Source organism: Phyllobates terribilis, unplaced genomic scaffold (genome assembly GCF_046119375.1).
Source record: "Phyllobates terribilis strain yellow unplaced genomic scaffold, ASM4611937v1 Scaffold_1__5_contigs__length_1240528914, whole genome shotgun sequence".
In the NCBI taxonomy this organism is placed as follows: domain Eukaryota; kingdom Metazoa; phylum Chordata; class Amphibia; order Anura; family Dendrobatidae; genus Phyllobates; species Phyllobates terribilis.
Genome location: NW_027362761.1, coordinates 370,466,987 through 370,488,902, shown reverse-complemented (window position 1 = coordinate 370,488,902; position 21,916 = coordinate 370,466,987). Strand labels below are relative to the sequence as shown.

The 21,916-nt window shown below is 45.6% G+C and overlaps 1 protein-coding gene across 1 annotated transcript in view; it reads right to left on the bottom strand.

Moving 5' to 3' along the window:
- Positions 1 to 20,032, bottom strand: part of WSCD2 (WSC domain containing 2) — a 627,547-nt gene extending 607,515 nt beyond the window's left edge. The window contains exon 1 of the mRNA XM_073676363.1: positions 19,491 to 20,032. The gene's annotated coding sequence lies outside the window, so the exon portion shown is untranslated. The remainder of the gene's footprint in view (positions 1 to 19,490) is intronic.
- Between the last annotated feature and the right edge of the window lie 1,884 nt (positions 20,033 to 21,916).

Sequence of the window (21,916 nt, the reverse complement as noted above, 5' to 3'; positions counted from 1 at the left end):
AGGATCAGCCCTACTAAGCCGTCTATATGGGTATGCAGGTCATAGAAAACTGAATAAAATGATACCTTGATATCTGCAATCCAATGTCTTATTCCAGAGAAATCCATGCTTTTCTTATATGTAAATGAACTGTTTTCAGGACTATGGGCTGGACACTGATCTGCGTGAGAATCTGACTCCAGAGCTTATTGATAATAAAAGGGGGAATTACCAGTGTGATGTGTAATTGTTACCAGTGTGATGTGTAATGGCCGCTCTCTGCTCTCCTGATCTCACGGCAGAGCGGTGTGTGATTATACCTGACATATCTGCAGGTTCCTCTCAGCTCCAGTCTCCATCTCACAGGCAGACAGGGTTGTAATACAGCAGAGCTGTGAGAACTGCACAATTGTGTTTGTAATAAGACAAAGTTGAGCTCTACTGTTCTGTGTTCATGTATCAATGTGACTATCAGAGATTGGCAACAACATTTACATAGTTAACAACTTATTAGTTAATCATTTTTGATCGGAACTCAGCACCAAGCGCTGCTGTTAGACATTGATACCATCTTTAATATACGCGGCATCTATAGTACGTGTACAAAGCTCAGCTCCTGAGCGCTCTTCACATATGGGATCCCTCGTAATCATTTACTAGTACGTAATTTTGTATGTTAAAAGGGTTGTCTGGTACTTTAATGGTGATGGTCTATGCTTAGGATATGTCATCATTAGTGTTGAGCATTCCGATACTGAAATATCGGGTATCGGCCGATATTCGCGGTATCGGAATTCCGATACTTAATTCCGATACTATTGCAATATCGTATACCGGAATCGGAAGATCCCATAATGCAATGAGACATTTTCATTTTATTCAGCCAATGAGGATCCTAAGAAGTGTGGGCACATCCTGTTAGGCATGTAGGCATCTTAACTAATGGCATGGCTGTGATTGGCTGCTGAAATGATGTCATGATGCACTATAAAAGCCACCGCCGCCATTTTGAGCTCACTCTGCTGTGAATTCAGTTAGGGATAGGACGCTGTTGTTCTGAGGGACAGTTTTAGCTACCTATTTGCTCTATACTGCTTTACCCAAGCTACTTTCTAAATCACTGTGCCTTGCAGTGCTAGTGCACAGTTCCCTGTGCTGTTCACCGCTATCTGCAAGGTCTGTGTGTGTGAGTGCAGCTCACCCTGTAGTGTGTGCTTCAGCCAAGTCTGGTTGTAGTGCACTCAGTGTGTGTCACTGCCTCATACATTGTCCTTTTTTGCCAATTCATAATTTTTCCTGATATCTCCTATTAGTGTGGTGGTTCCATCTGTATTCAGCTAAATTGGTTCCAAACACACTATATAGGAGTAGATAGAGAAATTTTTTTCCGTCTTGCAGCACTAGTGCACAGTGCTCTGCATCTGTACTGTTCACCGCTGTCTGCAAGGTCTGGTGTGTGAGTGCAGCTCACCCTGTAGTGTGTGCTTCAACCCCGTCTGGTTGTAGTGCACTCAGTGTGTGTCACTGCCTCATACATTGTCCTTTATTGCCAATTCATAATTTTTCCTGATATCTCCTATTAGTGTGGTGGTTCCATCCATATTCAGCTAAATTGATTCCAAACACACTATATAGGAGTAGATAGAGGAGCCTTTCTGCAGCATTGGGCCCTGCAGCCCCAGCCAGATTAGTATTAGCCTATTTTTTGCAGCCTCATCTATTGCATTGTAGGTTACCTTCCTACATTGTAATAGCTACAAAAAGTTTGTGATACTATCGTTATTACATCTTTAGGCACATCCAGTGTCTTTTTGTGACAAAAAAAACCTAAATAAAGTTCACCAAACACTCCACTTTACAGTTGTGTAGGCCACATTAGCTCATATTAAAGTCTAGTCCACACTTTATAAAATTAGTGTTTCTTATACCTGTTAGCAGCTGTTCAGGAATAAGCACACTAAGCCCTTAGTACTTTTCTGCCTATCTTTATCAGTCTACCAAGATGAAGAAGGCAGGGAGTAAGGCATGTGGTCGTGGTCGTGGGCGTGGGCGTGGAGTTTCTGCAGGGAGAGGACGTGAGGATTCTGTGCCTGCAGGGAGAGGACGTGGGGATTCTGTGCCTGCTGCGGGCACCAGTGACTCAGCATCCCCCAGTTTTACCAGGGAACAGTCCTTTATGCGCAGCTTTGTAGGAGCTAGCCGTACCCCACTGCTGCGCGAGGACCAAATTGAAGCCGTTGTCGGATGGATGGCAGCTAACGCATCGACTTCAATTAGTTCCAGATCCTCTCAGGTCCTGAGCACTGAAGAGCACCCATCTGTCTCTTCACCACCTGCCAAATTGCCCAGGCAGTCAGAGAGCCCTGGACAGGAGCCATCTCTACTTCTGTTCTCTGAATCTCTTGGCTTGGAAAGAGGGGGCCAGCCAAGCAGAATTCGAGAATTTGAAGAAGAGGTAGTATGCAGTGATGCGCAACCGTTTTGTCTCTCTGAATCTGAAGAGGCGGGTGGGCCAGTGCCTATGGTCAGCAGCACACCTCAGTACGCATCTGATGATGAGACTCAGGTGCCACTTTCTGGTGCGTACTGTGCTGTCGAGACTACCCAGGAGAAGCAGTTGTTTGAAGAGGGTGGTGTAGATGATGAGGTCCTTGACCCATCATGGCGTGAGGGACAGGAAGGTGGTGGGAGCAGCTCTGAGGAAGAGATTCCCCGAACGGCCCAAAAAGGAGGGAGAGGGAGGGGGCAGACTTGGTTGCCTGTAGCCTCCACTTCGGCACCCATTAGGAGCATGGCTCTTCCAAAATCCAAAGCGGGCGCTCCCAAGACTTGCAGTGCCTGGTCCTTTTTTGACACAGTTGCAGATGACATTTGCTTTGTCAAATGCAAGCTGTGTAATCAGAAGGTGAAAAGAGGGAAAAGTGTCAGCAACCTCAATACCACAAATATGTGGAAACATGTGCGGACCAAGCACGTGGTGGAGTTACACAAACACACTGAAGACCTAGGCCAACCTACAGCGCCACCTACCACCTCTTCAGCTCGTGTTGTAGCCTCTTCCTCCAGCTCACACACAGCTGGTTCGGCTTCCTCACAGGATCGCCATGGAAGAATCTCTGGCACTGTTGTACAGAGACACAGTGTAATTCCACCCACAGCACCACTTTCCCAGTCATCCTCACACTCCCAGGCCAGTCTACAGCCATCGTTAGCACAGGCATGGGAGAAAAGGCGCCCATACTCGGCAAACCACCCCCGAGCACAGGCTCTGAATGCTGGCATTGCTAAACTACTGGCCCTTGAAATGCTATCATTCAGGCTGGTGGAGACTGACACATTCCGTAACTTTATGGCATTGGCAGTCCCACAATACAACGTGCCCAGCCGCTTTTATTTCAGCAGGCAAGCCGTCCCTGCCCTGCAACATCATGTGGAGGGAAAAATTAAACATGCGCTACAAAACGCCGTCAGTAGCAAGGTCCACCTGACCACTGATGCGTGGACCAGTAAGCATGGACAGGGACGATACCTTTCCCTCACTGCCCATTGGGTAAATGTTGTGGAGCCGGGTACAGATCTTGAGAGTGGCGCTGTACGTGTTCTGCCAACTCCAAGGATTGCAGGAATCCAGTCTGTACACATTGACTCCTCCTCATACTCCAGTTCCTCTGAATCAGCGCTGCAGGAGCCGTCACGGTCTACCTCCACATCGACCCGTGAACGGTTACCTGTTATGATGACCGATATGAGCACAGCCGTGGCCAAACGTCAACAGGCCGTATTAAAATTAATTTCTTTGGGGAATCGAAGCCACACAGCGCAGGAGCTCTGGAATGCCATCAAGCAGCAGAGTGACGTGTGGTTTGTGCCAGCGAATCTCCAGCCAGGCATGGTAGTGTGTGACAATGGCCGAAATCTGGTGGCAGCTCTGGGCCTAGGCAACCTCACTCACATCCCATGTCTGGCACATGTGCTCAACTTGGTCGTGCAGAGTTTTTTGAGGGACTATCCGGATCTTGATGCACTGCTTCACAAGGTCCGCATAGAGTGCGCTCACTTGCGGCGTTCCAGCAATGCAAGATCACGCATTGCAGCTCTGCAGCGCCGATTATGTCTTCCGGAACATCGCATCATATGTGACCTACCCACCAGGTGGAATTCAACGTTACATATGTTGGAGAGGTTGTGTGAGCAGCAGGCAGCAGTAATGGAGTACCAGCTGCAGCAGGCGCAAACAAGTCGCAGTGCGCGCCGTTCACACTTCACCACCACTGAGTGGGCCTCTATGAAGGACATTTGCCACGTTTTGCGTGCCTTTGATTATTCCACGCGGATGGCGAGTGCAGATGATGCACTAGTCAGCATGACTATCCCCCTTATCTGCCTGCTTGAAAAAACACTGCAAGCACTAAGGGACGAGGTTTTGGAAGAGGTGGAGGATGAGGAGTCACAAATGCCATCTGCTTCTCTACAGTCTGCGCAACGTGGTTCCTCACAAAGGCCTAGGCAGGGGACACTTTGTGAGGAGGATGAGGAGGAGTCAATGGATGAGGAAGACATCTGTCCAGAGGAGGGAGGTACACAATGCTCTAGTAGTCAGTATCTAGAGCGAGGGTGGGGTGATGCAGAGCAGGCAGAGATCACGCCTCAAGCAGGGGACAGCGTTTCTTGGCCAGTTGGCAGTCTGCAGCACATGGTTGATTTCATGCTGCAGTGCCTCAGAAACGACCGCCGCATCGCCCACATTCTCAACACGGCTGATTATTGGGTGTCCACCCTCCTAGATCCTCGCTACCGGGACAACTTACAAAGCCTCATAACACCATTGAACCGGGAGCGTAAAATGCGGGAGTACCAAGACGCACTGGTGCATTCCATCATGTTCTCCATTCCAACCGAGAGCAGTGCTGCTAGTGCTTTACAAAGCAGCTCAGTGCGTCGAGGCAGTGGAGGAAGCTCTGCACAAAGAGGGAGCAGAAGCAGCGCCTCAGCACAAGGCAAGACCAGTATGGCCGAAATGTGGCAAAGTTTTGTGTCCCCGCCGCCACAAATGTCTACACCATCACAGACAGCTCCAGTCAGCAGGAGGCAACGTTTCCGTCAGATGGTGACAGACTACATGTCTTGCCCTCTTAGTGTACTCCCAGACGGCTCTTCTCCCTTCAAGTTTTGGGTCTGTAAGCTGGATACATGGCCAGAGCTTAGTCAGTATGCACTGGAGGTGCTAGCTTGCCCTGCTGCTAGTGTATTATCGGAACGCGTCTTTAGTGCCGCAGGTGGTGTACTAACAGACCGTCGCATGCGACTATCCTCCGATAACGTTGACCGGCTTACTTTTCTCAAAATGAACAAGGCCTGGATCTCTCATGAATTTGCCAGTCCTCTTCCAGAATAAATAATTGGTTGGCAACAGTATCCAGGTCTCCTGTTCTGTTCATGTTTCTACCACCTGAACTGTAATCCCTGAGCTCCAACACCGCCAGTTGGCGCTCGGAAGTGCCGTCTGCACAGTCAACACTTGCTGCCGTGTTATTGGGGTTCAGTAACGTCAGCTGTTCTCCTGCTGTGCGGACGGCAATTTCTCCTGATTTGTCCACATCCACTGTACTACACATTTTAAAGTTGCTCCAATTACTCCTCTGGCTCCTCTGTTTTCATTCTTATCCCTGGGCTCCAGCACCGCCAGTTGGCGCTCGGAAGTGCTGTCTGCACAGTCAACACTTGCTACCATGTTATTGGTGTTCAGTAACGTCAGCTGTTCCCCTGCTGTGCGGACGGCAATTTCTCCTGCTCTGTCCACATTCTCACTACTACAGATTTTAAAGTTGCTCCAATTACACCTCTGGCTCCTCTGTTTTCATTCTTATCCCTGGGCTCCAGCACCGCCAGTTGGCGCTCGGAAGTGCCGTCTGCACAGTCAACACTTGCTGCCGTGTTATTGGGGTTCAGTAACGTCAGCTGTTCTCCTGCTGTGCGGACGGCAATTTCTCCTGATTTGTCCACATCCACTGTACTACACATTTTAAAGTTGCTCCAATTACTCCTCTGGCTCCTCTGTTTTCATTCTTATCCCTGGGCTCCAGCACCGCCAGTTGGCGCTCGGAAGTGCTGTCTGCACAGTCAACACTTGCTACCATGTTATTGGGGTTCAGTAACGTCAGCTGTTCCCCTGCTGTGCGGACGGCAATTTCTCCTGCTCTGTCCACATTCTCACTACTACAGATTTTAAAGTTGCTCCAATTACACCTCTGGCTCCTCTGTTTTCAGTATTATCCCTGAGCTCCAACACCGCCAGTTGGCGCACGGAAGTGCCGTCTGCACAGTCAACACTTGCTGCCGTGTTATTGGGGTTCAGTAACGTCAGCTGTTCTCCTGCTGTGCGGACGGCAATTTCTCCTGCTTTGTCCAAATCCACTGTACTACACATTTTAAAGTTGCTCGAATTACACCTCTGGCTCCTCTGTTTTCATTCTTATCCCTGGGCTCCAGCACCGCCAGTTGGCGCTCGGAAGTGCCGTCTGCACAGTCAACACTTGCTGCCGTGTTATTGGGGTTCAGTAACGTCAGCTGTTCTCCTGCTGTGCGGACGGCAATTTCTCCTGCTTTGTCCACATCCACTGTACTACACATTTTAAAGTTGCTCGAATTACACCTCTGGCTCCTCTGTTTTCATTCTTATCCCTGGGCTCCAGCACCGCCAGTTGGCGCTCGGAAGTGCCGTCTGCACAGTCAACACTTGCTACCATGTTATTGGGGTTCAGTAACGTCAGCTGTTCCCCTGCTGTGTTCACGGCAATTTCTCCTGCTCTGTCCATATTCACTGTGCTACTTATTTAAAACTTGCTCCAATTACACCTCTGGCTCCTCCGTTTTTAGTATTTACCCTGGGCTCCAACACCGCCAGTTGGCGCTCGGAAGTGCTGTCTGCACAGTCAACACTTGCTGCCGTGTTATTGGGGTTCAGTAACGTCAGCTGTTCCCCTGCTGTGCGGACGGCAATTTCTCCTGCTCTGTCCACATTCTCACTACTACAGATTTTAAAGTTGCTCGAATTACACCTCTGGCTCCTCTGTTTTCATTCTTATCCCTGGGCTCCAGCACCGCCAGTTGGCGCTCGGAAGTGCTGTCTGCACAGTCAACACTTGCTACCATGTTATTGGGGTTCAGTAACGTCAGCTGTTCCCCTGCTGTGCGGACGGCAATTTCTCCTGCTCTGTCCACATTCTCACTACTACAGATTTTAAAGTTGCTCCAATTACACCTCTGGCTCCTCTGTTTTCATTCTTATCCCTGGGCTCCAGCACCGCCAGTTGGCGCTCGGAAGTGCCGTCTGCACAGTCAACACTTGCTGCGGTGTTATTGGGGTTCGGTAACGTCAGCTGTTCCCCTGCTGTGTTCACGGCAATTTCTCCTGCTCTGTCCATATTCACTGTGCTACTTATTTAAAACTTGCTCCAATTACACCTCTGGCTCCTCCGTTTTTAGTATTTACCCTGGGCTCCAACACCGCCAGTTGGCGCTCGGAAGTGCTGTCTGCACAGTCAACACTTGCTGCCGTGTTATTGGGGTTCAGTAACGTCAGCTGTTCTCCTGCTGTGCGGACGGCAATTTCTCCTGCTTTGTCCACATCCACTGTACTACACATTTTAAAGTTGCTCGAATTACACCTCTGGCTCCTCTGTTTTCATTCTTATCCCTGGGCTCCAGCACCGCCAGTTGGCGCTCGGAAGTGCCGTCTGCACAGTCAACACTTGCTGCGGTGTTATTGGGGTTCGGTAACGTCAGCTGTTCCGCTGCTGTGTTCACGGCAATTTCTCCTGCTCTGTCCATATTCACTGTGCTACTTATTTAAAACTTGCTCCAATTACACCTCTGGCTCCTCCGTTTTTAGTATTTACCCTGGGCTCCAATACCGCTAGTTGCTGCTCAGAAGTGCCGTCTGCACAGTCAACGCTTGCTCCAGTGTTATTGGGATTCAGTAACGTCAGCTGATCCCCAGCTGTGTGTCCGGCAAATTCTCCTGCTTTGTCCACATCCACTGTAGTACGGATTTAAAACCTCCTCCAAATACACCTCTGGCTCTTCTGTTTTTAGTATTTACCCTGGGCTCCAGCACCGCCAGCTGGTTCTCGGCAGTTCCATTGGCTCTTGTACCTTCTGCTACCCATCCGGGTTCCAGTACCGTCAGCTGGTTCTCGGCAGTGTCTTTGGCACGGGTACTCCCTCCTGCCCAGCCTGGTTCCAGCACGCCAGCTGTTTCCGGGTAGTGTCAACGTCACTTTGCCTCCAATGCGTTGTCCTGTCGTGTTGCGGTCGGGTTAGCCGACTCTATGGTGCCTGCAGTTTAGGTGACTCCTATGTGGGCTGCGGGATCTGGCAATGAAGGCTGGTTCCATAGTGCCAATAGGACAAGCACCCTCTGTAGGACTGTGGGTTTTGGTAACTGCGGCCGGCTCGCGGCCTTGAACTTTTTTTTTACATGGGTACCTTCTGCTACCCATCCGGGTTCCAGTACCGTCAGCTGGTTCTCGGCAGTGCCTTTGGATTAGGTGCCTCCTTCTCGGTATCCAAGTTCCACCAACGTCTGCTGGTCCTTGGTAGTGCTTTCTGGCACAGGTACCTCCTGCTTAGTAACCGAGTTCCAGTAACATCAGCTGGTCCTCGGTAGTTCCATTGGCTCTTGTACCTTCTGCTACCCATCCGGGTTCCAGTACCGTCAGCTGGTCCTCGGTAGTTCCATTTGCTCTTGTATCTTCTGCTACCCATCCGGGTTCCAGTACCGTCAGCTGGTTCTCGGCAGTGTCTTTGGCACGGGTACTCCCTCCTGCCCAGCCTGGTTCCAGCACGCCAGCTGTTTCCGGGTAGTGTCAACGTCACTTTGCCTCCAATGCGTTGTCCTGTCGTGTTGCGGTCGGGTTAGCCGACTCTATGGTGCCTGCAGTTTAGGTGACTCCTATGTGGGCTGCGGGATCTGGCAATGAAGGCTGGTTCCATAGTGCCAATAGGACAAGCACCCTCTGTAGGACTGTGGGTTTTGGTAACTGCGGCCGGCTCGCGGCCTTGAACTTTTTTTTTACATGGGTACCTTCTGCTACCCATCCGGGTTCCAATACCGTCAGCTGGTTCTCGGCAGTGCCTTTGGATTAGGTGCCTCCTTCTCGGTATCCAAGTTCCACCAACGTCTGCTGGTCCTTGGTAGTGCTTTCTGGCACAGGTACCTCCTGCTTAGTAACCGAGTTCCAGTAACATCAGCTGGTCCTCGGTAGTTCCATTGGCTCTTGTACCTTCTGCTACCCATCCGGGTTCCAGTACCGTCAGCTGGTCCTCGGTAGTTCCATTTGCTCTTGTATCTTCTGCTACCCATCCGGGTTCCAGTACCGTCAGCTGGTTCTCGGCAGTGTCTTTGGCACGGGTACTCCCTCCTGCCCAGCCTGGTTCCAGCACGCCAGCTGTTTCCGGGTAGTGTCAACGTCACTTTGCCTCCAATGCGTTGTCCTGTCGTGTTGCGGTCGGGTTAGCCGACTCTATGGTGCCTGCAGTTTAGGTGACTCCTATGTGGGCTGCGGGATCTGGCAATGAAGGCTGGTTCCATAGTGCCAATAGGACAAGCACCCTCTGTAGGACTGTGGGTTTTGGTAACTGCGGCCGGCTCGCGGCCTTGAACTTTTTTTTTACATGGGTACCTTCTGCTACCCATCCGGGTTCCAGTACCGTCAGCTGGTTCTCGGCAGTGCCTTTGGATTAGGTGCCTCCTTCTCGGTATCCAAGTTCCACCAACGTCTGCTGGTCCTTGGTAGTGCTTTCTGGCACAGGTACCTCCTGCTTAGTAACCGAGTTCCAGTAACATCAGCTGGTCCTCGGTAGTTCCATTGGCTCTTGTACCTTCTGCTACCCATCCGGGTTCCAGTACCGTCAGCTGGTCCTCGGTAGTTCCATTTGCTCTTGTATCTTCTGCTACCCATCCGGGTTCCAGTACCGTCAGCTGGTTCTCGGCAGTGTCTTTGGCACGGGTACTCCCTCCTGCCCAGCCTGGTTCCAGCACGCCAGCTGTTTCCGGGTAGTGTCAACGTCACTTTGCCTCCAATGCGTTGTCCTGTCGTGTTGCGGTCGGGTTAGCCGACTCTATGGTGCCTGCAGTTTAGGTGACTCCTATGTGGGCTGCGGGATCTGGCAATGAAGGCTGGTTCCATAGTGCCAATAGGACAAGCACCCTCTGTAGGACTGTGGGTTTTGGTAACTGCGGCCGGCTCGCGGCCTTGAACTTTTTTTTTACATGGGTACCTTCTGCTACCCATCCGGGTTCCAGTACCGTCAGCTGGTTCTCGGCAGTGCCTTTGGATTAGGTGCCTCCTTCTCGGTATCCAAGTTCCACCAACGTCTGCTGGTCCTTGGTAGTGCTTTCTGGCACAGGTACCTCCTGCTTAGTAACCGAGTTCCAGTAACATCAGCTGGTCCTCGGTAGTTCCATTGGCTCTTGTACCTTCTGCTACCCATCCGGGTTCCAGTACCGTCAGCTGGTCCTCGGTAGTTCCATTTGCTCTTGTATCTTCTGCTACCCATCCGGGTTCCAGTACCGTCAGCTGGTTCTCGGCAGTGTCTTTGGCACGGGTACTCCCTCCTGCCCAGCCTGGTTCCAGCACGCCAGCTGTTTCCGGGTAGTGTCAACGTCACTTTGCCTCCAATGCGTTGTCCTGTCGTGTTGCGGTCGGGTTAGCCGACTCTATGGTGCCTGCAGTTTAGGTGACTCCTATGTGGGCTGCGGGATCTGGCAATGAAGGCTGGTTCCATAGTGCCAATAGGACAAGCACCCTCTGTAGGACTGTGGGTTTTGGTAACTGCGGCCGGCTCGCGGCCTTGAACTTTTTTTTTACATGGGTACCTTCTGCTACCCATCCGGGTTCCAGTACCGTCAGCTGGTTCTCGGCAGTGCCTTTGGATTAGGTGCCTCCTTCTCGGTATCCAAGTTCCACCAACGTCTGCTGGTCCTTGGTAGTGCTTTCTGGCACAGGTACCTCCTGCTTAGTAACCGAGTTCCAGTAACATCAGCTGGTCCTCGGTAGTTCCATTGGCTCTTGTACCTTCTGCTACCCATCCGGGTTCCAGTAACATCAGCTGGTCCTCGGTAGTTCCATTGGCTCTTGTACCTTCTGCTACCCATCCGGGTTCCAGTACCGTCAGCTGGTTCTCGGCAGTGCCTTTGGATTAGGTGCCTCCTTCTCGGTATCCAAGTTCCACCAACGTCTGCTGGTCCTTGGTAGTGCTTTCTGGCACAGGTACCTCCTGCTTAGTAACCGAGTTCCAGTAACATCAGCTGGTCCTCGGTAGTTCCATTGGCTCTTGTACCTTCTGCTATCCATCCGGGTTCCAGTACCGTCAGCTGGTCCTCGGTAGTTCCTCAGCTTTCTTGTACCTTCTGCTACATTTCCAAGTTCAAGCTTTTTGAAATGGTTCTTGGTAATCACTCTGGATCTCCCTGACGAGGACCCTGAAGACGAGGACCCTGAAGACCAACCCTAAGAAGACGAGGACCCCGAAGACAATGACCCTGAAGACGAGGACCCTGAAGACCACCCCGAAGAAGACGAGGACCCTGAAGACCACCCCGAAGAAGACGAGGACCCTGAAGACCACCCCGAAGAAGACGAGGACCCCGAAGACGAGGACCCAGAAGACCAACCCGAAGAAGACGAGGACCCCGAAGACGAGGACCCCCGAAGACGACGACCCTGAAGACCACCCCGAAGAAGACCAAGAAGATGACCCTGAAGAAGTTGACCAAGAAGACAAAGAAGAGAAGACAAGCACCAAGATACAGAAAAACAAGAGACAGAAAACCAAGAAGCAGAAATACAAGAAGCTGCAGAACAAAAAGCGGAAGAACATTAAGCATAAGACTAAAAATCAGAGCAAAAGATAATATTTAAATTATAAGCAGAAGATGACTAAGCAGTGTATGGGGGTGAGTCCGTTCCTCCTCGTGGTGCCCCTGGAAAAGACCTGCTGCTGCAGGCCAAACTGAACGCGGACAAATCCTGTTGTAAATCTTTTGTGACGGGCAGAACGAAAGGTGTAATGTCCAACCTTTTATAGATAACAACTACAGGAATGCCTGTCACAAATAAGAATATGATGAAGAAGAAGAATATGAAGAAGATGAAGAAGTAGAATATGAAGAATGTAAAAAAAAGAATAATACGAAGAAGGTGAAGAAGAAGAAGGTGAAGAAGAAGTGGATGAAAAAGATGCTGAGGATGATGAAGGAGAAAGTGTGGGAGAAGTAAAAAAGAAGGTGAAGAGCATGGAAGTAGTGAAACATAAATATCTGACAAAATATAAAAATACTTAACATAGTTAATATTTCCGTAACTCAGAACATAATAAAAAAATATTAATTCCTGCTATTCCATTTGACTGGGCTAAACCTCTATGCCTTTATTGTCTCCCCCACCTCCCCCAATACATTCTACATTATTCTTAGTTGTTTTCCTTCATGTAGAAATAACCTACAAGGAAAGAAAGGGTTTATTTTAATTCCGATATTTATGTCCCATTGACTTGCATTGGTTTCCGGTATCGGAATCGGCGATATCCGATACTTTTTCGGTATCGGTCCGATCCAATCCGATCCGATATTTCCCGATATCGGAAGGTATCGCTCAACACTAGTCATCATCAATACCAGATCAGTCTGGGTGCAGCACCTTGCACTCGTGCCGATCAGTTGCTCCTGGTGCTGGTAGTAGCCGGATGTGATCAGTTGCACAGCTGCACAGAACAGCTCTATCAGCCGCACAGTGACTGCAACTAGGTGCTGCACATCCACTCCTATTCAAATACATAGGCCCCGCTGCAGACAGTATGCAGATCATGGAGCTGTGCTGTTCTTCAGCTAACAGTCAGCCGCCGCTGGCACCAGAAACATCTTTGTGTCAAAGGTACTGGGTGTCACACCCACACCGATCTGGTATTGATAACCTATCCTAAGAAGAGGCCAGAAAATATAACAGTACCGGACAACCCTTTTAAGGTTAATTATGATATTATTGAATGCTGCCATCTATGTGTCTTCAAAATATTACATTACTGCACTTGTTGATGTGCACTTGAGAATTATATTTATCAAGACTATGTTTCTAAAATGCTGTCAAAAAGGTAATACATTTTATATGCAATTGTTTTGTTTTATCTCATTTATGAAAACAAACTCTGCCATAAATTTTAACTAACCATAAATTATTCTTCAGTGTTGGCGGCCACTGTCAAATTGTAATTGATCGAATATGCTGCAGAATGACAGAGGTCATCAGTTTTTGAGAAGCTAATTTAAAGTCCCAACCAACATGGCTGAACTTCCTTTTGTTCATTTGCAAAATTACTGAAGTCAAAGTAAATATAACAAGGAAACCTAGCTATTGCTCTAAACTCTCATTTACTCTGGCTGTATTTAACCTGACAGCTGATACATGCCACCCAATCTATGGGTATGATGTATCAGGCACTGACTGCATGACCTCAACCAGGTATATTTGACTTTGAAATGCTGCAGTGATTCAGAGAAAAAAAAATATACATATTATCAGCATTTCAGAGTCAGACATAGAGATAATACAGCAAGTGTCTAAAGCCCCCGTCACACTAAGCGAGATCGCTAGCGAGATCGCCGCTGAGTCACACGTAGCAGCGACCAGGCCCCTGCTGAGAGATCGCTGGTCGTGTCGAAATGGCCTGGACCATTTTTTGATCGTTGAGGTCCCGCTGGGTAGCATGCATCGGTGTGTTTGACACCTTACCAACGACCTCGTTGGCGACTCAGAACTGAGAAGTCGTCCCTCATCGAGGTCTGAATCTTCAGAGTAGCTGCTATGTGACAGGGTCCCAACGACCGACCGACATTGTTATACAGGTCGCTACGGGTTGCCGTATCATTGCTGCGTCGTTGGGAAGATCTGACTGTTTGTTTTTCCAAAACCCGTAGCGTCTCCATTTTTTGGGATCTGGGACCGGACTTATTTTTTGCACGCCGAGCTGAAGTTTTTAATGATACCATTTTGGTGTAGATCCCATGTTTTGATCGCCCGTTATTGCAATGTTGTGGTGACCAAAAAACGTAATTCTAGCGTTTAGAGTTTTTTTCTCGCTACGCCATTTACCGATTGGATTAATTCTTTTCTTATATTGATAGATCGGGCGATTCTGAACGCGGCGATACCAAATGTGTATGTGGGGTTTTTTTTTTATTATTTTATTTTGAATGGGGCGAAAGGGGGTGATTTAAACGTAAAATCTTTAAAACATTTTTTTTTTTTTTTTTTTACACTTTTTGCTTGCTTTTGTAGTCTCCAAAGGAGACTAGAAGCAGCAACTGTACGATCGCCTCTGCTACATAGAGGTGATGAGCAGATCACCTCTATGTAGCAGAAATGCTCCTGTGCTATGAGCGCTGACCACTAGGTGGCGCTCATAGCGATCAGTACATGACAACCACTGGGGTCTGCTGCAGACCCAGGGTTGTTATGCCCACCGATCAGTGACCCGCGATCACGTGACGGGGTCACCGATGGGCGGGGTAAGTAACATTTAACATGTTAACAGAAGCGGGGACATGTCAGCTGTATAAATCAGCTGACATGAGCCTGATTCAGTGTGGGCTCAGCGCCGGAGCCCGCACTGAACAGGGGGTGACAGCCTGGTGCGTACTATTACGCCCCAGGCTGTAAAGGGATTAAAATGTATCACTCAGTCTTTTTGTAATGACTATCTGGTAAATTACCATGCAATTAATTGTCTTACCAGTGACTATCTTTTTGAATTATTAAGATTAACCCACAAATTATAACCAGCACATAGTGAAAAGTCTTCTTTCTAAATTTCCATTAAAAGCTTCATGAAGTGCACATCATTGCATGTATTAATTATGTCTGGTACAACTACAAGTCTCAAGAGAAACGTTACACCAGTTCACGAGTTTCAAACCTCAGTACTTCTTATTAATTTTTTTGTTTGCGGATCTTTAAATATGTCGTAGAAGATCAGACAGATATGTTTTTAAAAATTATATGATAAGTTCATATCTTCTTTATACAGAATGATCAAGTTTGAGGCTACAGTATGTGCACACAAAATTTATGCACCATTTCTGCATCTCTTGGCAGGAAAACGCAGCCTCAAAAACGTTGCGTTTTTGCAATGTTTTTGCCTGTAGACAAAAACGCACAGAGAATTGACACTTCAGATTATTTTCAGCACCAAATCTGCAAGTCAAAAATACTCAACGTTTCCATGACACTTCAGGTTTCTCATTTACTTTGTTGAAATCAGGTTTTGCTAGCAAATCTGCATGGCAAATCTGCAACGTGTGCACACAGCCTCAAGGTTTTGTTTTACAACGGCAGTCAAAATGTTTAATAAATAAAACTAGTGCAAGATATTTTATAAACTATAGAAAAAAATACCAACCTGTTAAATCCTCTACCACACTAGTGAGTATGCTTTGGTTTTCCCTGCTGGAGATGTATATTTTCCTGGGGAATGAGGTCCAGCAGCAGCTGACGACTATTGCAGCTAATCTCTGGCCTAAACTATGATGCTAGCTTATACAACAAAGGACCCCAAAGACCTGTGATTGGCTGCAGTGGGCTAAATTTACAGGCTGCTTTAGCTGAAACATTCCATCCTCAATGTTATGTTTTAAGTCAGTGCCATCAGTACATAAGACGTGCCTACACATATATAGATCTCTACAGTTTATATATACTAGTCATTTTTGTTTTTCATTTTTGACAACCTTTTGTTTCTTGAAACAGAGAACTGAATAACATCACTTTACTGTTATAAATATTTATATATACCAAAAATACATAAATTACATGTAAACAAAAAGAACTAGGCTTTGACTTTTTCCCTCTCAGACATAAATTGCAGAAAAAAATGTAATCCAAAAAAATAATTTTAACTTCTAAACTGCCCTCAGTTTAAACTGCAAGTAAAAAAGAAACAATAAAAAATGAAATATCTCAGTATACAGCTCTACTGACAAGAGTCCAGAACATGAATAATGAATGAGTCTTATAAAGTATATTCTAAAAAAAGATAAAATACAGAAATACAGGATTGTATCTCGATATTTGAAAATTTGAAGACTTCTCCCTGTTTTAATATTTATCACTGCGTTCATTAATTGGCTTCCCTTGTGACTATACATCTGAACCAGCAGAGACAGTCTGCTAGCTCTCTCTTACAGTTCGGATAGAACATCATAGCTGCAGACAATAAATGGCCACTGGAAAAGACCAGGGATGGACATGGGTAGTAGAAAGACAGGGGTTTGGTGGTTGAGGTTATATTTCTTTTATTATAAGTCCGCCATGGCATCAGACTCCACCCCCTCCTGTGATACGAAGCTCACTGTCAATAGACAATGTACACAGAGAGCTGTGGTATGGGCGGGGTTAGCTTTCTCAGCTCTGCTGCATCCTACATCGAAGAACTCGGATTGTGTCACAACTGCTGCACCGAGTAATCGAAGTGATACATCACTGGAATCAGGCTCTATTTTCCTACATTATGCCACTCTCAGAGGAGGTACCTAGAACCTTGAGACAGATTCCCTTTAAGCCATACCTGAAGATTCGACTCCATGCTCACTATCTCCAAAATCACAGTTCTTTTGCACATTTCAGCAAGTTTTCTTACATTTTGTTGTATATGATCTCTACCCTATTAAGTAAAGAATTTACTTTGATTAAAAAAAGCTTCAGGATTTTGAAAAAAAAAATATAGACTTGCTGAAAGAAAAGGTAGTGCACATTAGCATTACTATAGGAAGCTAAAGGCTGATGAATTAAACTTTAAAAGTAGAAAGTCTCAGAAAATCAAGGACAAAATAACAAGTCAGTAATTTGCAGAGTTCTAAAGGTATACACATTGGCGGTTTTCTGAAAGTACTTGCCAATCAATGCATTTCACCGTGTTTAAATGCTAATTGAGGACAAAATGTATCTCACAATCAAAGCTAGCCATTTCTTTGGATTTCACAGTATTCCTATTAGAACATGCTAGCGTGCCTCATATGCCAATGACAACAAATGAGCGAGAGGCTGGTGGCTTGGCTATGAAAATTATGTGATTCTGTCTGTGTACAGCTCCCTAATCACAGTGCCAGGCATATGCAACATTTTTATGTGCGTGAAAACTATTGGTCAGTCCAATCAATAATTAATATGCACTAACACCTTCCCAGTCATCCATCCGGTGATTCAACGTGCTGCTTTCAGAGTTAGTTCAGATTGAAACTAGGCAGATATATCTAGTAATAGCTGCTATATTGTGTAGGATCCTCTGTTGTATTATCATGGGATAAAATAATGATGAATGGTAATGAATGAAGACAAAAGCTCTATCAATATGACATTGTGACAGCTGTCAGTTACTACACTCTTTTAATGATTTGGGTTTGATATGTGATGGTTTTGTTCAACCATTCAGTTCATTATTTCATGAAAGACATAAAAAATGCTGGTAAGGTAACCCTTTAGTGGAAGAATTTTGAGAGTTTGACTGTAAAATGTTGAAATATATATTGCTAGCTAGAAGTTTTGGTTTTTGGTAAATTCTTGCTTCTGGTAAGTGAAATAAACAAACACAGATAGATTGAGGATACATCGATACATAGATATAGGATAGATCGATACATAGATAGATATTCAATAGATCGATAGATACATCTTAGAAAGATCAATTATAGATATGAGATAGATCAATAGATAGGAGATATATAGATAGATATGGATAGATAGATATGAGATATATAACTAGACTATATGATATGGATCATTTTACATACCAGCAGATAAGGACTAGACTTATCATAGACTCACCTCCTACATAATGAGAGAGGCAAACTCTGCAATTGACAGGCATTATTGATGAGCATACACCACGAGCTAAATCCCGTCATATTATGGTATATCACATGTAATCCTCGTCATATTATGCCAATAATCTACTTAGTCTCTGACCGCCGCTACAGCTAAAATTTGCAGAATTTGGCAATGCCACCCTTTCATTGCCACTTGTACTCGTACTTAACTCTTGCAGGGGATATGCACTAAGAAAACAGGCTTTGATTTGAATGAATCAAAGTTTGCAACACACAACATGGCAGCCATCATGGCCACTTACGAAAAAAAGATTAAAAAAAATGAACCCTTCAAAACCATCCTCTGTTTGTAGGTAGTGCACTGTATTTTTCAATGATTAATCCAAGGAGGAAGACTTTTATACCAGAAGGCAACACAGTGTCACGTTGTTGGCATCACTATCACTTGACCAATGGCAGTTGATATATTAGAACCTATATCTAGACCTCAGTTGTACATTAATGAGACTATGTTTAGCAGCTGCGATTAAAGTCACACTAATGTAAAGTAATGGGGAAAGGCTTTTATTCGATGAATGAAATATTTATGAAATGTTATAAACTACTTCACAATAAGGGCAATGTATGGTATGTAATAGTCTGATGAAATGCCGCCCTGTGGCTCATCACTCCTATCATATATGGGCTCAGTAAATCAGACCGCTCAATGCAGAAGGTTTGGGAAATCTTCAGGCTGCAGGAATACATAAAACTAGTCTTGCTTAAACTCCATTTTTCTGCAAGGATCAGCTAGAAGCCGAGAGAACAGATTTATGAAAAGCAGTGGTGCATTAAGTAGCAATCTGCACATTGATGTGTGCTGGAGTGTACAAGACAAACTCTTGGTTGTAGGATTTCACTGGTCGCAGTCCTTGCCCTGCTCACCTGTCGTTCACCCATCTGCCTCACTCTGTGACACTGCTGTAGTTGCCATGAAGCTAACCAGCCTGAAACTTGCCTACCTAAATCTAAAACCATTTCAATTGGTTTTCATTTCATTCTCCACTGTAACTGATGTCAAACTGCTAGACAAGAATTTACCAAATTTCTGCTGTACTTGTACAATGACCTTTCCAGCATGAATAATGGAATAACCAGTTCCACTTCTCTGGTTCTCTGTGTTATGTGTAATGTAAGTTATAAGCCCGAAGAACAGAGTATTGGTGTGATGTCCATGCTGTCCCTCTACAGATCCACTAGGTATTAATATAAAATAGCTTTAGCTCTCAGAATGGAGAAGCATTTTACCCATCTGCACATAATAAACCAGAGTTGATCAAATCTTTCCAAATTTGCTGCAAATCACACACCTGGGAAACAACAGAGACAGCCTAAATTCAGAAATTCTCTTCACTGACTTATACACCTAAAAGAATAAGGATTTCAAAGATAAATCTCTATAAAGAATGACCCAGCTATATATCAGAGGGGTTGTAAAGTTTGCCCAGGCAGAGGACTTCTCTTGTATTTTTATGCTTAGCCTCCTCATTTGAACATCATGGTCTCAGCTAAGTAATGTCTACTGTGTGTTAATGAATCATTAACCAGGGTTAATTAGGAAAGCATGCTTAGTAAGGTTATCTGTGCTCCTTACCTGCCAGGTTTTGCTGCACTTCTCCTCCAAACAGGCTGCTTACTACTCAGCTAGCAGTTTCTAGCTCAGCTCCTTTCTCCAGAGGCATCCCCGACCTTTAGCCTGTCAACTGCTGCATGATCCTAGAGGTGAATGGCAGAAGCTGTCCACAGCCCGGCTCCTTCATGTCTTGTTCTGGGTGAGAGCAGGAATATACAGCAGCTTCAGCAGTTTATGCCTCAGAGTAAGTCTAAGCTCACAGAGGATGTGAAAGCAGCAAGTCTGCAGAAACCTCTCCTAGAAATCCCCAGCTTTGGCTTCCAGAAAATAGCTGTCCATCCTTGCAGTGCTGAAAAGGGGATCCCACCTCTCCTGACAGCCCCCAGGAAGCAGAGGCTGGAGGTCTCTCCCAGACTCTAAATATAGTAGCCAGTGATGTGCTCTAGCAGGACTGTAAGACTCTGATCTCCCTTAGTTAACATCTCTATCCAGATCTCTCCTTGCTGCAGCTCCACTCAGCTGCACTATATTCAAAGGCCCACAGCACTGCCTACTGCTTAACTCATTAACTGCCATTTGTGCTGGTGAGTGTGGCATCAGTGCCTCGGCTTCTTTCTCCCCGTATATTGCACGTTATCGTTCCAACAGTAACTGTTTAAATGCTGGGTACATATAATATGCTGAAAAAAACACGTACGCTGATATACATTGCACATCACATAAAGCAATCATGAAAATGTAATATATTTTTAAAACAGAATTTTTAGCCCTTTTAATGCATTATCTTGGTTTATATTTGATTTTTTTGTTTGTTTGTTTTAGTCTGCAGCTTTACACTTGCCTAAAAAAAAATATTTTTACAAGATTGCTGCAGTAACAGATCCATTAAGTTGTTGGCAGATTTTGGTTGTGTGACTGCCTCCAATAGGTTCTACTGCTGATGAAACTTGCTGCCGAGCTCCAAGTCCTATAACTATTGAATACTGCACCCCCGCGCTTCATCTGAGACACTAACACAAGAACAAGCTAAGTCCTAATCACCACAACAGCCAATACTATTTGTTTTGTCTGCAGGAAGATTTTATGTGTTATCTAAGCTTTGTCTTAATTTTGTATTTTATGTATAAATAACATTTACAGTACATTTCTACTCATCGTAAATATTTGCTATTAGACACAGTATTATTCCAATTTGACATCAGAGGTTAACATACAAATATATATCACAAAATATAAAAATACAAATATACAAATCACAAAATATAAAAAAAAACTGTATTAAGAAATTTCAAGGTAGTCTCTGTAGTCAAGATAGACAGTCTCTTATAGTGGAAGAAGAGACACACAAGGCAGGTGAAGACAGAATACGCTGATTACAATAGTGCAATATTGCAACAATAAAAATATGTAAAGCATAGGACATACTATAGACTTTCAGACAAAAATGCTGACTGCAGCTCAGCAATGTGCCAATATAATAATTAACAAAGACAGAGTAGATAGAACCAAAATAACCAAATAGATGCAGTGTCAGATTAGAAACTCTACCAACCTAATGTATGAACTTTAATATAGAGCAGTGAAACTATGTGTCAGAGTGGTAATAAAGCCAAAGAGGAGACCCATTATGTCCTATACTGCTGGATTAGCAGCACCGACTGAAATGCATGTTTTGTTAAAAGCTTTATGTAAGGGGGGCGGTAATATAACAGCTGGAAACGGAGAATGTACACCCTGTAGTCAATTTAGTGTCACCTCCAATTATGTACTAAAAAAGTAGCTTTGAACTATTATGGGCCCATGCATGAGCTCAAACAGCCATTAACATGCCCCCAGAGGATTGCGTCATGCAATGCCTGACTTAGGAACACTTGATAAGAAATATGGTCATATGACTGAACCTCAGACATAGAAAAATTATGGCTCCCCATAGGAAAAGTCCTAATTGGGTCCCCCTCAAGCTCTCCCAAAAAATACTCTCCGGATGCACAGTATGATGACCCTATTGTACCCACCCAGCAGAGTATGGTGACCCATACATAGTATGATGCCCCAACTGTGACCCCAACACAGCCCTCCACACAATACGATGGACCCCACACAAACCTCCACACTGTATAATGGCTCCCACATAGCCCTCCAAAAAGTATAATGGCCCCCCACATAGCCCTCCAAACAGTATAGTGGCCCCACATAGCTCTCCAAACAGTATAATGGCTCTCACATAGCCCTTTAAAGAATATAATGGCCCCCACATAGCCTTTCATATGATATAATGGCACCACATAGCCTTCCATATAATATAATGGCCCCACATAGCCTTCAACGTAATATAATTGCCCCCACATAGCCTTCCATATAATATAATGGCCCCCACATTGCCTTCCATATAATGCAATGGACCCTACATTGCCTTCCTTATAATATAATGGACCCTACATTGCCTT